General features: G+C 40.1%; 1 protein-coding gene across 1 annotated transcript in view; it reads right to left on the bottom strand.

The window, feature by feature from the left end:
• The window catches only part of TMEM236 (transmembrane protein 236), a 53112-nt gene that overhangs the window by 39127 nt on the left and 4296 nt on the right, over positions 1 to 9689 (bottom strand). The window lies entirely within an intron of this gene.

The raw sequence follows: 9689 nt of genomic DNA on the forward strand, positions 1-9689 counted from the left end.
TAGGAAAAGACCATGCTTCTTTGCGTGCATTTACAAGACTTGATAGGTCCCAGTGTTGCCATTTTCCCTACTTTTTCCAATCCATATGTCCTCAAAAATGCATATTCCACAATGGATTTGAACCAATAACGATGGAGGCTGGAGATGCCTGGCTGGTATTTTTCTGCACCAAGGCATAGCCTTCAATTATTTCCAAGTCCTCAGCCCTTCGAAAGTGTCTATTTGTCTAAAATTTCCATAGCGGATTGGGAGGCACAGAAGGTTCCCTCACCAGGGACAGAGCGACAAGCTAGCTTGGCAAAGAAAAAGAACGCTATTATGGCAACATTAAGCTCCTGGGAGGAAATAATGCCAGACCCCGAACTTGGAGACAAAGACAAAAGGAGATAAGAGAGGGTTTGAAATCACCTACCCTTCAGCTGAGAGCAGTTTATGCCAATCCTGATTCTTTCCCTTCTAATTCCCCTGATGCGGCCGCCGTGCAATTGCACTGCCAGTACCTGGAAGGACATGGAGGGGGGGACATTTGCACACACACCACCCACATTCTTTCCTTGGATTCATCCAAGACTGATTCAGACAACTCTGTCCCTTACTCTGCTCTTTAATGCTGGGTTTAACAACTTCCTGGTAGGAAACAGATCTGGTTTTCTGGAGCTGGGTCTGTGGTGGAAAGACTGAGTCTTGTGGTTAGAACTCACTTCCACGTAGGAATGTTGATGCAGTGTTTTTTATTTTAGTAAGCAGAAGATATCATGCTGTTCAGGGTAACACCTGTTCTCCACACTTCCAACTGTCATTTCCTTCCTGCAGGCAGGAAGTCAAAAATTGTTATAGTCTCTTAAATTGTTATAGTAAGATCATTTGTAATCTCAAGGTTTGTTCATTGTTTTCTGTGTAGGGCCTGTGAAACAAAATGGACTGACAGCCAGGAATGTTCTGGCATATCCGTGGTTTGTTTCCTGTGATCGTATGGTGTTGATGTTCAGAAAGGCAGGAGCTTCTGGCAGTGAAACTGCTCTACAGATCAAGCTGGATCTACAGAGAGCCTAGGGAAGAAGTGAAAGCATGTCCCTGGGCCTAATTTACTGACTATTTACAATTCCCAAAGAGTATTTCCAAAACACAGTACTGGTCCTCACGGGCAGGCGTCACCAAGCAAATCACTTGACGTGAATTCAGTAAGATCATGTCACCATCTGATTAGACCCCTTTTACCCATGTTATGTTATCACAGTCCAGACAACATTCAATTTATATTGTAGGAAAAAAAGTATCATTACATCTCTCGGGCTATTAAATAAACAACTCTGTAAGAGCAAACACAACAGCATATTCACTTTTGTGACCCTTTTAATATCTGGAATTTAGGGACTCTAGTCTTGAAATTAACAAACTGTGGACAATGTCTGTACTTCTTAAAATAATCATGCTTCCCTGAAATACTGTTTCTATTAAAAGTGTCCAGATCTCAAAATTTTCAAGAAGGAAAGATGAATTAAGACTTCCCATCACACAAATTGTGCACAGTGGCATATAAATGGGAGCTAATAATCAGAAATAGATTAAAGGAAAAAGGAAGTCACTTCATTCTTTACAATGATTCTCATATTTTATTTATTTATTCATTTTATTTTTTTTTAATGTTTATTTATTTTTGAGAGAGAGACCGACCATGAGCAGGGGAGGGGCAGAGAGAGAGGGAGACACAGAATCCAAAGCAGGCTTCAGGTTTTGAGCTGTCAGCACAAAGCCCAACTCAGGGCTTGAACTCACAAACTGCGAGAACATGACCTCAGCCAAAGTTGGATGCTCAACAGACTGAGTCACCCAGCCGCCCCTCAGAATTTATTTTTTAGGGGACTACAACAATCTGGGTTGGCCTTTCAATATTCCAAAGTAACAAATTAAGGCAAAAAAAAAAACCCTATTTAAATTAGACACAACCCTAACTAGTGTATATTCAGCCCAAAGGTCACAAAAATTATTTAACCTATATTTCCCAAATCTTCACTGTGAAGGACTTGATAAGGTTGTGGCTCTTCAATTTTTTCCTACTTAAGATAAAAATAACTTGAAAACAATATTATTAGACATGGCCACATCTTTGCAAAGTACACAGAAATGACAACTATCCAGTTATTTTTGTTAATATAGATAAAAAATAAAATTTCCAACTGGTTTGCCTAAACGTAGTGCTCCCTAATTCCACTGGGTGGTGCACGTTTTGTTTTGTTTTAATTGCAGATTTTTTAGATCGGCATTGTTAAAGGTATCATGGGTTTGGAATCTTCTAACCTAAATTACCCCTTTTAAAACTTAGACTACAAAGGCACACAAGATATATGTCTTCTTGTACTATGTATATTTGGCCCATTTATTTCTTAAAAAAAACATTTAATGAGTAAGTTCACTTACCTCTTCTCTGTCCAAAAAGCCACCCAGTGGCTTCCCATCTTGTTTAGAGTAAAAGTCCAAGAATTTACCAGAGTTTTCAAGGCCTTACACAATCTCTCCCCACCCACCTTTCTCTCCTAATTTGCCATTACTTTCCCTCTCACTGTCCTCTTCTACGTTCTCCAAACACAACAGGCCACCAGGCACAGAAGCTTCACCCTTTATGAGGCCATGGTCCATTCTCCCCCAAGACATCCCAAGAGCCAACTACCCCACTTTCTGGAGGTTTTTACATAAATGACACTTTCACTGTGAGACTGCTTATCCAAAATTTCAACACATCCCCCTCCGCAATTTCCTATTCTCCTTCCTCCTCTAATTTTTCCTCTTAGTACTTAACAACAATAATGATGTTTATTTGACTTACTTAAAATATTAACTGTCTGCTCTCCAAACTGGAACATAAGTTTCCTCAGGGCAAAGCCTTTTACCAATCTTGATCTCTGTTATATACTCAAACCTAGATTAGTGCTTGGCGCATAGTAAGATCTCAATAAATATTCGCTGACTGCGTTGCAGAATGAATTCACAGATGAACTGAGTGGCTTCTCTATGCTAGCTTCTGCACTTATTCTGGGGAACAAAGTTGACCAAGGCATACTGTTTGTCCCTACAGGCTTACTGTCTAGTTGAATGGACAGACATTTCCATAAGTCATTTCAACAGAAGCTCAGTGAGATATGTACACCCAAGTCATTAAGGAAGCAAAGAGGAGAGTTACGTGGGGATTCAGACAAAAAAAGAAGTTAGGCACATACTGTGCTCAAGAGACTAGTTTAGATATAGAAACACAATACCCAAATATGAAGATCAAAAGGGACATTTTAAAATATTGAGACAGGGGCGCCTGGGTGGCGCAGTCGGTTAAGCGTCTGACTTCAGCCAGGTCACGATCTCGCGGTCCGTGAGTTCGAGCCCCGCGTCGGGCTCTGGGCTGATGGCTCAGAGCCTGGAGCCTGTTTCTGATTCTGTGTCTCCCTCTCTCTCTGCCCCTCCCCCATTCATGCTCTGTCTCTCTCTGTCCCCAAAAAATAAACGTTAAAAAAAAATTAAAAAAAAAATAAATAAATAAAATATTGAGACAAATGAAGATAAAAACACAACATACCAAAGCTTAACGGATAGAACAAACAAGTACTAAGAGTTTGTAGTGATAAGAAAAATCTCAAACATACAATCTAAATTTAGACCTCAAATAAGCAGAAAAAGAACACCCTAAACCCAAAGTTAGTAGGAGAAGGAAATAATAAAAGAGAAGAAATAGATGAAATAAAGAGTACAAAAATCAACAAAACTAAGAGTTGGTTTTTATTTTTAATTAAAAAAATTTTTTTAACATTTATTTATTTTTGAGACAGAGAGAGGCAGAGCATGAATGGGGAGGGGCAGAGAGAGAGGGAGACACAGAATCCGAAGCAGGCTCCAGGCTCCAAGCTGTCAGCACAGACCCCGACGCGGAGCTCGAACTCACGGACCGCGAGATCATGACCTGAGCTGAAGTCGGACGTTTAACTGACTGAGCCACCCAGGCGCCCCCTAAGAGTTGGTTTTTTAAAAAAACAAACAAAATCAACAAACCCTTAGCTAGACTAACTATGAAGAAAAGAGAAGACTCAAATATATAAAATCAGAAATGCAGGATGAGACATTACAATTGGTGCCACAGAACTGAAAATATCATAGGAAACTATTATGAACAATTATAATGCCAAAAAGTTGGACAACTTAGAAGAAATGGATACATTTTTAGAAACACAAAACCTAAGAGTGAATCAAGATGAAACAGAAAGACTAAACAGATCAATAGCAAATACTAGGATTGAATCAATCATCGAGAACCTCTCCCCCAAAACAGCCAAGGACTGACTGCTTCCTAGGTGAGTTCTAGGGAAACAAAGGCAGAGAAATGTAGCTTAAATTAAATCTCCTTACAGCTCACAGCCCAGTGAGAAACACCCGAAACATGCAGAGTGTGATCTTGGTCAATGAACTCATGGCTGCCACGCTTCCTTAATGTTTTTGAATTATTAAAGACTAAAAGTAACCTTATGTTAATAGCAGCTGGCCCCTCAAGGTCCTGAAAGCCTTGCTTTCAAATTCCTTAGAGACTTATGCTCTCTCTAATCCCCACTAACTTAAAAGTGTATCATCAGTCACTCCTCACAACCCCAGTGCGGCTCTTTCTGCCCATGGGTCCTGCCCCCGTGCTTTAATAAAATCTCCTTTTTGCACTAAACACGTCTCAAGAATTCTTTCTTAGCTGTTTGCTCAAGAACCCCATCATTTTGGCATGCTTACATGGGGCTTTGAGTCTTTCCATCTGGACTCTGAGCCTTGGTGCAGACTTGGTAAGTATTTTCTCTTTTCTTCCTTTACTCTCATTTCAGGGGCTTTTCGAGGAGTACGGTCTTATTGGAACACGTTCATGGAACACTTATTGGAATATTTTTTTCAGTTGCTGCTCAGGCTGCAATCCTCTAGCCCATGGCTAGTCTACAGAGGAGGAGAAAGCCTGCCTTTTGGCTGAAAGTTAGTACCCTGGCCAGAATGGTAATAAGACCCAGAAACTTGATGCCCTCTCTTTTATTCCTGTCCTTATACAAAGTTGTCTGTCTTGGGCAGGAGACAACCACCTAAGTGACTAGCATGGCTGCTAATCTTAAGACTCCCATGTGAGGTTTCCTCCTTATTGGTCTAATATGATCCCCTCCACATCTCTGGACTAGCCGCTTCTGGCCATGAGACCTCCACTGGGAGCCGGCCAAAACCAGTACCCAATTGAATTAAAACCCAGCAAGGAACCATTTCCTAGGGAAGTTGTCTATAAAGACTGTATGTGTTGGAACATTGCTTAGGAAATGATGGATTTCTCTCTACTGTTTTCTGTCAATGTCCTCTACTAACTACTTAAATTACGAATTGGGTAATTCCCCTTTATAGAACTTTTCTAGTGTTTTCCATGGGTTAAATTGGCACAGACTTCAAGGAAACTAAGGCATGACCTTCATGGCATGCTCCTCAAGACAAGGTAAACTAAGGCATGACCTTTTACAGCACACCGTCTTATGGCATGTCATGGCATGTCACGGTACTTAGGTCCATACACCAGGCACCCATTTGTAGCCTAGGATACAATGGGGAAGCAAAGGGACTAGCATCCCTTCTCCAGGGGCCCTTAGTGGCTGGTCGGTGATCAGAGCGATTTTGTTTGAGGGATGCCACTGGTCGCTTTGACACCAGGAACCTCTGACATATCCCGCGTGGGACGCCACCCTGGAGTCACGGGTGATTTTTGTAATGGACCTTCTCAACTTTTCTAGAAACATGGATCTTCTTGTTCAGTCCCCAAGGACTCTCCCTTGGGATGCCTTTTAAGCCACTGGAATCAATTCGGATTGCAAAATTTAGGAAAGGACTGATCTTCTGTAACAGTGTATAGCCTTAATACAATCTATCAGATCTCTTCTGCAATGAACAGGACAAGTGGACTGAGGTACCCTATGCCCAGGCTTTCATGGTCCTAAATCAGGATCCAGAATGGAGGGCCTCTTGCAGAGTGTGTTTGGCCACTAACCAGGCTGATAAACTCCCTCCTGATATATTTGGAGGGTTGTCTAAACATGCCCTTCTGAATAAACCCAGGTTGCTGGAGGAGACATAGGCCATCCCTAATGAAGGGGACTCTGACATTCTCACTCACTGTCCCTCCTTCCTAATAGACTCAGGTTACTCTACCTGTACGTGGGAGCTTCTCCTTCCTTCATTCCCTGGGTTAATGACTATAATAATTGGAGTCCGTTGTCTCTGGTTAGTCTACCTCCGGAAGCAGAATGTAAGGAATATTCCCAAGCAGCTACTGAAACTCCTTTTTGTTTCAGGGAAGTTCCCTGTCTTCTCCGGCCCAACATGGACTGCCTGTTTCCATTTGGTGGACAAAAATTCTGCATCTGTTCATCTGTCTGAACTGATAGGTTTTAGAACGAGGAGACCACGTTCTCTGTCCTCTGTTCTCTGGATAAACACCTCCAGCCTTCCCTGAAGACACCTCACCTCTTCTGCCTTCCCCTCCCTTCCTCCTGTTTCTGCACCATTCTGGATGCAGCCTGTATCTTCCAAGCCTCTGGCACCATCAGCTCCTCCTCCTCCCCTCGCTGTCAAAGAGTGCAGGGCACCCTCATGGACTTACACCACCCACTTCAGATTTCCTCACTGGGGCACGAGGTAAAAAGTAGCATGGTGAACAAAGTGATGGACTTTTTTTTTTTAAATTTTTTTAATGTTTATTTATTTTTGAGAGAGAGAGACAGACAGAGTGCAAGCTGGGGAGGGGCAGAGAGAGAGAGGGAGACACAGAATCTGAGACAGGCTCCAGGCTGTGAGCCATCAGCACAGAGCCAGATGCAGGGCTCGAACTCATCAACCGCGAGATCACGACCTGAGCCGAAGTCAGATGCTCAACCGACTGAGCCACCCAGGTGCCCCCAAAGTGATGGAACTTTTAAGTGGACCCAAATGGAACATATTTGGTATTTGAACTAATTTAAGTTTGTTGGCTTAATTAAGATAGCCATGTCTTTAGAGTTAGCAGCATTAAATACAAAACTTTTTCTACCTAGGCTTCTTTAAGGTCAAATAAGCTCGTGGATATCTCTGTTGCAATTTGTCAGAAAAAAGATGGCTGAAAATAATGGTTCCTTCTGTTTCTCTCAAAGTTTTTGTGGGTAATTGTTAAGATAGCTTTCAAGAGCTTTGGTAACCTAAAACTTTAAGGTTTTGTTTGGATGATAAACTGGATTGAATTCATTGGACATCTAGGTCTTTTCCAAATTGGATAAAATGCTGACATGTTATTAAACACAGGTTTGTGTTTTTGACTTATTGCAGAGAAACTAAGGATATGTGAGGCTGTTGGAAAATTTGCTTTGTGCTTAGTTGATTCCTAAATTTTCCATCTAAAATATTCTGGTGTCACACTTCACAATTGGTTACTACTTAGTTTTCACTGGAGACTAAGGTTTCTAAGAGTTAAAATTCTTTTAAACGTAATTAAAACTGATGGAAGTAAGGAAAACAACTCTGTATGTAGAAAAGTGGGATATATGTCAAAAAATATATAAGGAATGGAAATACATTTTTGTTGAAGGTAAAAGAAAGTAGTTTTGTCCTAAATGAAACTGGTTGTTCAGACAGACATGGCTTGAGACAAAATGTGAATGCAAAGGAAAATTGTAGAAGGTTCAAGGGAAATCTTTTGAAAGGAAAATTTTGGGTGGTTAGGATGGACTAAGGTTGAAATGAATGGATTTTTAAAATACACTGGTATAAGATTAAAATTCTGCTTTTCTCTCTGTTCAAAGGACAGTTTTCTTGGATTGTGGATCTGCTCTTGATTAAAAAAAAAAAAAGTAAACAAAAGTCTTTTCTCTTTTGTCTGCCAGAGAAACCAAAGCTTTATGTTTTGTCTTTATCAGGTCTTTGATCACTTAGTTAAAACTTCTCAATGTTAAAGGAGCTAGGCTTTGCTAACAACTATATACCCTACATATTTGCCTTGAGAATCTCTTATTGCCACCTTGGTTATATAAATAAGATTTGTAATGATCTATAATCCTATTTAGGATGTGCTTTATAACTTCCTAAGGTTTTAACAAACTTCCCAGGATTTAAATTGTCAATGAAATCTTTTTGACCAAATGGGCCTCTTTATTTGATGTGTTACCTGGAAAACCCTGTCAAACAAACAATGGAAAACCTTAGGTTGCATTGCTTGGGTAAATGCTATAACTGCTCAAATATAATTATATATATAATTCCTAAAGTTTTAATATGTTTTGGTATAAGGTCATCACCAGATGACCAGAATATCTGGTCATCACCAGATATTCCAATTATCAGAGTGCTATGTGTCACAGAAATAACTGAGTTTCCTTGTCAATTGCATCATAATGAACACTCCCCTCAGATTGTTGACCATGTCCATTTTTGAGTCTTTTGTCATTTATAGTTCTTGTTCTGATACACTTACAAAATATGTTTTATGTTTAAGGAGATTTATAAAAAGGACTTTTAGGACAAGTACAGGTATTTCACATCTTTAAGATCATAAAACAAATGGGTAAAAATTTCCAGAATTAAAAACCTGCATTCAAACTGAACAAAAATTAGTAACACAGGACTAAATAAATTGAGAAGGATTATAGATTTTGTGACTCTTGTTGGAAATATTGCTGGTTCTCTGTTTGCTTCTCCAGATTAGGGAAACTTTCTCTTAAGATACCCATAACATACAGAAATGTGATAAAGTATTCATTTGTAAACAAACTGAGACATTTCACTTTTCTCTCTACCTGAACCCTCTGAAATTCAAAAGCTCTCAGTTGAGTATTCTTTCTTTCATGGCAAATACAGGTATTTGCAAAAGTTCAGTAAGAATCTGCTCTCCTTGTAACAGGTCACCATTGGAAATACTGATTACTTTACCAAGGCTTTGACTGGGATGTCATATTTGAGAGAGACAGGGTTAGACTCAGATATAACCAGTTTTAAGGAATGAAGGTTGACTTTATAAAACATGGAGCCATAGAGCCCCTTGGAAATGATGGCCTGATACCTTGTTTACAGAGTTCCCAGCAGCCTTACCAGGTGAGTAAAGAACGTCACTTCCTGGCAGGTGCAGGAACCTCAGAATATCTTTGGGACCTTGTGAAAAGAAATTCACCCAAAGCTACAGGTTTTGCAGGCATGTCTGATGGCAAGTGCTTGGCTTGGGGCTCCTGGACTGGCGAAGCTACTAAAAGTTCAATCTAGAGATTCCTTACAAAAACTTCCAGCCGAGCAAATTTTAAAAGATCTCTATGACCAACTGCCGTTCTTGCTGAGCTTATGTAAATAATTAGGTCTTCTTTGTTAAAAGTGGACTCGTTCTATAAATGAATTAGTCTTGATTTGGCTATCTCTGGAAATGAGGGTTAATTAGAGAGAAAAATTATGTTTCAATAACACACCTTTACGGATGTTAAGTTCTAGTTCTGATGGTCTTTAAATGTTTGTTGTTTGCCTAAACTAGACAACTAGTAGTAAACTTCAGAGAAATTGTCACAAAACCCATGTATAGACATCTTTGTGCCTGCTGCTCAATGGGCCATTCAAAAGGAACATCACAACTTGTACCCCAATGTTCATAGCAGCACTCTCAACAATAGCCAAATTATGGAAAGAGCCTAAATGTCCAT

This window comes from Herpailurus yagouaroundi, unplaced genomic scaffold (genome assembly GCF_014898765.1).
Source record: "Herpailurus yagouaroundi ecotype Mexico unplaced genomic scaffold, PumYag 203, whole genome shotgun sequence".
NCBI classification, from domain to species: Eukaryota; Metazoa; Chordata; class Mammalia; order Carnivora; family Felidae; genus Herpailurus; species Herpailurus yagouaroundi.